Genomic DNA, 7583 nt, shown 5'->3' on the forward strand with positions numbered 1-7583 from the left:
TTTTTTGTGTCTCTTATGCAGAAGATCATGTCATCTGAAAATAATGATAACATGATTTCTTTGTTCATATGTATCCACTTTATTTATCTCTTGCTTTGCTTTGGTAATATTTCAAGTACTCTATTGAACAGGTATAGTGATAGTGGATTCTTTTGTATTTTTCCTGAACTTCAGCTTTCTCCCATTTAATATGAGAGGCATTGCATTGTCATAAATGGCTTTAAACAAATTGAGATGAGTTCCTTGTATATCTAATTTATTTAAAATTTTCTCTTGGGGTCAAGTACAATAGATATTATGCAAAGGAAAGAAACTATTCACAGTGAAGGAACAAGGGCCAGCCAGATTGCTCAGTGGACTAAAGTGTCTGTTTAGGCAGGCACAGGCCATGCGAGTCCCACCCTGGGGACATGCAGAGAGGGCGATTGAGCCTGGGCGTGGTGGCACATGCCTGTAAACTCAGTGCTCTTGAGGCTGAAAACAGGAGAATCACTATGAGTCCCATCTGTGTAGTGAGATCCTATAGACCCTATACTAAATACATTTTAAAAAACTTAGGGACAGCTGGGATGAAGAAAAGGAAAGGAAAGGAAAGGAAAGGAAAGGAAAGGAAAGGAAAGAACAAATGAAAGGAATATATATATATATATATATATATATATATATATATATATATCCAAGCTATCCAGTGTATGTATATATACTGGATAGCTTGGATGATTGTAGTGCTGATTTCTATAGGTCTATTAAGAGCTATAATTTTCCTTTTATTTTTTGACCAATTTTACAAGCTTATATCTAGCAATCTGAACAACTAAATTAGGACAACAATATGAAACACAACAACCGTTGTTGAATTCCTATCATTTTCTTTAGTGAAATTCTATATAATTTCTTTTTAAAAAATATATTTTATCTTCTTCCAAAAATAAAGGTGGAGTAGAAATCAATAGACTCAACAAAAGAGAAGCTCTTGGTCTTATACCAAGTAGCTAGAAAATATAGTGTTACATATTTGGAATTCCAACTTTGTACAGTGGCATTATGGGTTAATTAAATAAGTAAAGGATAATCACACAGTATCTTACATATAGACATACATGGTAGGCATAAATGTTAGGTATTCCATAAATGACAAGCACTATTGTTGTTCATTAACGATATTTGTCATTTAAAATAAAAGAATTTCTCATGAAAAATTTTTGGATATTTATAATGGACATTTTCTGTGTCTCTTGAGGTAGTTACATACTTTTTGTCATTGCTTCTATTTATGTGATATATACATTTATTGATCATCATGTGCTGATCCATCCTTATTTCCTGGGACAACATCTACTTGGTTATGATGTAATATATTTTTGTTGATTTGTTTCATTCTGTTTGCCAATATCTTTTTGAGGATTTTTGTGTGTGTGGTCATTAAAGAGACTGGTCTTTTTCTTTTCAGTTGCGTTCTTTTCTAGTTTTGGAATCAGGAAAATGTTTGCTTCCAGGAATGATTTGGGGAGTGTTGGTTGCTTTTGATTTCAGTAAAGATTTTGAAATGTACTGACATAAGCTTTTCTCTAAAGTTCTTGTAGAATGTGCCAGTCAATCTGCTGGATGCTGGGCTTTTCTTAGTTCACAGATTTTTTTTTTTTTTATTACTCATTCAATATCACTGACTGATTCTGGCATATTGAAGATTTTTGTATATATTCCTGGTTCAGTTTTGATCATTTTTACCTAGGAACAGGTTCTCAAAGTAGTTATTAGTAATCTGGACTTCAGGGCCGGTCAAACAGCTCAGTGGGTTAAAGTATGTGCAAGCAGGAGCAGTGGCCAGAGGTTCGAGCCCCTGGCCTGCCTTGCTGCTTTGCCCCCAGGGCATGCTAAAACAGCAATTGAGACTGGGTGTGGCAGTGCAATTCCAGCTCTTGGGAGGCTGTAAAGAGGCAAATCACTGTGAGTCTGATCTAATAGTGAGACCCTGAACAACCTGTAGACCCTTCAAAAAAATCTGAATGTCAGCAGACACTTTTGTGATTTGTGACTTGATCTTTTTTTTTTTTCAGAACCAGGGATTGAACTCAGGCCCTTGCACTTGCCAGGGAAGTGCTTATTCCACTGAGCCAACTCCCCGGTCCCAACTTGATCTTTTTTTGTGTTCAGTTGGATAGAATTAAATCCTGTTCATTATTTTGGTCAGATAAGTTCACTCTGTCTCTTTTGTTTAGTCTTCCAAAGAACTAAATGTTTAATTCAATGATCCTTCATATTATTTTTCTTTTTGTCTCAGTATCTCTAATCTCTACCTTGATATTTATGATTTCTATCCTCACATTAGTTTTGGATTTGTACTCCTCTTGTTTTGATAGGACCTTGAGGTGAGTCATTAGGTTTCTTATTTGAGCACATTCTGTTCTTCTGATGTGTGAATTCACTGCTATGAACTTCCCAATTAGGGTTGCCTTCCTTGTATCTCATTGACTCTGGCAAATCATGGTGTCCTGGGTCGTCAGAAGGTAGCAGAGCACTAAGCAGTGAGAAATCAGCCTCTCCAAGATTCAGAATCCAAGAAGAAGAAAATAAAACTTAAGGAAAAACAAGGAGGGAAGTGCAACCTATGGACCCAGGAAATATCTGCTGGGAAAATTGGAGCCTAGAGAGAAATTGAACGAGCCACCATGTAGAAAAAGGAAGGGGCCATCTGTTTCTGTTCTTTCTCCTCAGCTCCTCGTCGGTAACTTCTGGATCAGGAGAAAGTAAGGATGAATTTAGAATCTACAGAGATACAGTAAAAAGTGTGATGCTCCAGAGGCCATCAGAGAGAGGTGTTCCACCCCAGTGGAACAGAGCAGCGGAACACTGTGCAGTAGCTGGCGAGTGACTCCAATCCAGGGCCTGCCATATCCCCTGGAGGGAGTGGTGATCAGACATCATCCAAGCAGCGTTCCACTGAACCAGGAACTATAAGTAGCTGTGAGTTGGTTTCATCTCAGGGATCCCAGAGTTTAGATTCCATCTTGATGACCACTGAAGATGTCTGTATTCAGGGAGTTGTGGTCATGCTGGCGAGAGCCACCCAAAGTGTGATAAGCTAAACAATTCGGGCAAGTCTCATGGCCAGAGGCCAGTTTTGGCCATAATTTTCATGGATTTTAAAGTGTCAGAACATGAACTGAAAGTAATCCTCTTGCCAGTTTGTTGGTACAGATGCGGATAATGCCTGCCTCCTCTGTCTACTAGCAAGAGTGCAGTCACCCATTGAAGTGGAGACCGGTACCAAAGTAGAGTACAGAAGATAATTATAGCCCTGATATCCTAGAGAAATGTTTGTTTTCTTTGCTGTATTAAAAAAGTTTCATTTGTTAATTTTTTAAATTTTATTTGTGTGTGTGTATGTGTTTGTATGTGAAGTTTTGTTAGTGTTTTAATTTTGTTTTGGGCTTGGTGTTTTGTTTTGCTTTCTTTCTTCTTCTTTCTTTCTTCTTGCCTTCTTTACAAGTTTCCTGAGGCTTGGGTAATCTTCCTGGTTTGTGTTTTTTTTTTTTTTTCCTTGCTGCTAATATCCTTTTCTTCTTTCATTTATCTTCTCCTTTTAAGTTTGCTGTCTTACCTACTTCTTACTCTTTCTGCATATTTTTCTCTCTTATTTTTCCCTATCTTTGATTTTTTGCCAGCACTTTGTCCTACATTGATGTAATTCTATAAACATCCTTCTACTTCCCAGTAAGAGCTTCTATACCACTTCTCTTTCCTTCTGATTTCATAGAAAATAATGGACAGTAAGAATAAGATAATCCTGCTCAGTAATAACTCTCAATGTTAATAGTCTCAATTCTCTAATTATAATATACAGACTGACAGAGCTGAATGAATAAGAAAACCCAACAATATGCAGCATATTTAATTCAAATGCATTTAATTCAAAGAGGTACAGATTAATAATAAAAGGATGAAAGTCAATATTCCTTGCAATGTGAACCCATAAGAAAACAAGAATTCTGCTATCCTAATTTCAGATAGAGTGAATTTCAAGCTAAGACTGATAAGGAAGAAGGTTAAAACATATTAATTAGTTAAGGGAATATTTCTACAGTAGGTGTTAATAATTACAAAGATGTACAAATCAAATACTAGTCCGCATAACTTCATTTAGTATTAGTGTATATGAAAAATCATATAAACACCAACATGATAATGGGGAACCTCAATACCCCACATTCACAAAAGGACAGATCATCTAGACCAAAAAATAAATCAACTAAAAAACATCTGAGTGGAAACATGCCTTTGAATAAATAGAATTAATAGATACCTAGAGACTGATCTCATCCAACAACAAAATATAAATGATTCTCAGCAGCACATTGGACTTTCACCAAAATAGACCACCCACTAGCCTAGCAAGCACAGCTAAGTAAATGCAAAAGAGTTTCAATTGCCCCCTGTGCACTGTCAGATCATAGTACAATGAAACCAGAAGTTAACTGCAAAAGGAGCCACATAAACTTTCCATGCAAACTAAACAGTATTCTCTTAAATGGCCAAAAGGTCCCAGATAAAATGAATGAACAAATTAGACAGTTTCTACAATCAGGACTTTGACTTGCAGCTGGATCCTTTGTATGTGTAGCACACAGACAGTCACTTGCCCTCTTCCCTAATTGACTCTGTAGATGGCTATTGTAAGCTTACATTGTAAACCTGAATGCAAATGCATTTGTATGTCCTTATATGATATTATGTATCATGTAAAATCTGTTCTCTATGAAACAGTAACTAACACAAACCCTATGTACTCTTTAGGTACCATTGCACACATCTAATAAAGCTAGACATCAACCTGTAATGAAAATCACTTAAGATCTTCTCAGAGGGACCGGAGAGATGGCTCAGTGGAAAAAGCACTTCCCTGGCAAGCACAAAGGTCTGAGTTCAATCCTTGGTTCCACTAAAAAAAAAATCCTCAGGTACTTTTCAAGGATATGTCTTGCTCTAACATACACATAGCTTTTAACATACCCTATAGTTTTGAGTGCTTCTGAATGGTCTTATGTTCCACCTAATATTAGCTTCACCTTTCCTCCCAGCGCCCAGGAGGCCTACTATATATCTAAAACTTAATATTTTGCTCCAGACTTTTTCTTTGAGATTTTTACATCATCTTGCCAATTTTTTCAGCCATTTTTACTTTTTTCCAGTCAGAGTTATGAATTATGTGACTTATTGATTAGCACCTATTAGTTATCCAGGTGGTCCTCAAAGAGTTCAAGGTATAAAATACAAAAAGTCATGGGGGAGATGTGTTCTCTTCTCTCTGGAACCTGGCCCTAAGGCCCTACACTAGGAAGGTAGGTTGCCTCCAGTCTATCACCATGTTGTGGAAGGGTAGAGGAAGCCTAGGGAAAAGTAACCCCAATAATTTTCTTTTGTATGTGGCCTCTTATTTGAGTCATCATTTGATTTGTTGCTCTAAGTCTTTTAACTATTTCTTTTTGGTTTTCTTTTACTGATAATGTTGGTTCTGCTTCTGCTTCTGCCCCATAATTCTTAGTGCTCAGTACGTCAAAGAAAAGGACAAGCTGGCTTTAACGTTGATAAATTGAGGACTGGGACACAGACTCCTACGTTGACGAATGGGAGGCATTCAGAGTTCTGTGACTTAGTTTTTGGCCCATTAGTTATATAGCAGTATGTTACTCCCACAAAGTTGTAATTTTCTGGGCAACAATTCCTATTTTATTTAACACTGGTTGGAGTATATGTCTGGTATGATTGTTTATCTTCTGCATTTGGTGCTGCTTGTTTTATAGCTTGATGTTCATTCTGCTTGTGAAAATATTCCGTGAGAATTTTAGAAGAATATGTATTTGTATGTGGGAGGTCAAGTGTATAATAGACATACAATAGGCCTTTTTGATTTAAACATTGTTTAGTTCTTTTTATTGTTATTTTTCTTCATGGTTGCTATGTGTATTATTGAAAAGGGGGTACATAAGTCTCTAATTATTATTGCAGAATTTTTTTTGTACCTTCGTTTATGTCACTTTTGGTTAATGCATCCAGGTCTTTCTGTTAAAGTGTATTTTCACTTATAAATGCAAAATTTTCCTTTTACTGATGTCTCTATAACTTTTTGTTCCTCTTTATCAATAGATAAACATTTGTCTGATTTATTCTAGCTTCTCCAGTTTTACTTTTTTAATGTATTTGGTACAAGGTCTCAGGACCAGCTCAGACTCGGAGTGATCTTCCCGTTTTCAGGTTCCCAGAGATGGGATTACAGGCATGTGTAATCCCACCACTCCTGAACTAGGTTGCCAGCATAGTGCACCCAGGAGCAGGGGCTTTTGGGGTGTGCAGTACCAGGGATCAAACCCTGGTTCCCGTGCTTGCCTAGGCAGGTAACTATTCCACTGAGCTATCTCGCTGGCCTTCCAGCTACACATTTTGGTGAGTGCATCCAGTGGAATATCACTTTGCATAGTTCACTGTCAACCTATTGAATCTTATAGAAAATATATATTTGGTTGATCAGTGAATGAAATAGTAAATGTTTGAATATAAATGTTTATACATTAAAAGACACTTTTCAATAATCTTCCTCAAAATGGTCCTCCTCACTTTCAACACACTTTTCCTATCATGACTTCCACTTTCTGAACCATTTCTGTAAATCCTTTTTTCTTAGAGTTTTCATGAAGATGATTAAAACTCAGTTAATACTGTTGCTGGATACTCCCTACTGGAAGCAGTTTTTTCAGAAAACCATTATGACATCTTTCCACCCACCTTATTCATCATATCTAGGCACTGCAGCACTTCAGGCTCGTCCCCAAATTCAAAATGAGCTTGAAGAGGTAGCATTTTGAATCAGCTTGGGACACTGAGGCAGCAACAACAGTCCAACCAAAATCACTCGAGAAAGGATTTACAGAATTGCTTCAGAAGACATCAGAAACAATGGAATAAGAATGTTCCAAATGAAGGGAAAAAATCTAGGACACCACTTAGATTTTTATTTTTCCAGCTCAGCCCATCCAGAGGGTGAGGCTGACACAGCATATGGTGCCTGGGATCAAACTTGGGTCCCCTGCACCTGCCTCAACTTGCCTAAGCAGGTGCTTTAGACCACTGAGCTATCTCGCTGCCCCTCCCCTTTCTGGTAAAAGTTGAAAAGGATTTCTTTGTTTTGTTTTGCGGAACCAGGGATTGAACTCAGGCCCTTGCACTTGCCAGGCAAGCACTTATTCTACTGAGCTATCTCCCCGGCCCGAGAAGGAATTTTTTTTCTTTGCCTAGCTCAGCCTACCTTGGTGAGTCTGTTAAGGCATGGGGAGCTCGGGATTGAACTGTGGTCCCCTGCGCCTGACTGGTTTTGCCCCAGGCGGCGCTTAAACAACTGAGCTAACCCGCAACCCCCTGGGACATCACTTAGTTATATGATGTTGCAGACAAGGTTCTCTTATGTCCTGAGCCCTCACTGAACTTGAAGGTCTAGGGCCAAAATATTGGCTATCTTTTTAGCCCATCTATCTGCCCTTTAAAGACTTCTTAAAATAGAGCTTCTCCAATAGTAATGGAACACCCATCTC

The sequence above is a fragment of the Octodon degus genome, unplaced genomic scaffold, assembly GCF_000260255.1.
Source record: "Octodon degus isolate 3935 unplaced genomic scaffold, OctDeg1.0 scaffold00013, whole genome shotgun sequence".
Classification (NCBI taxonomy): domain Eukaryota; kingdom Metazoa; phylum Chordata; class Mammalia; order Rodentia; family Octodontidae; genus Octodon; species Octodon degus.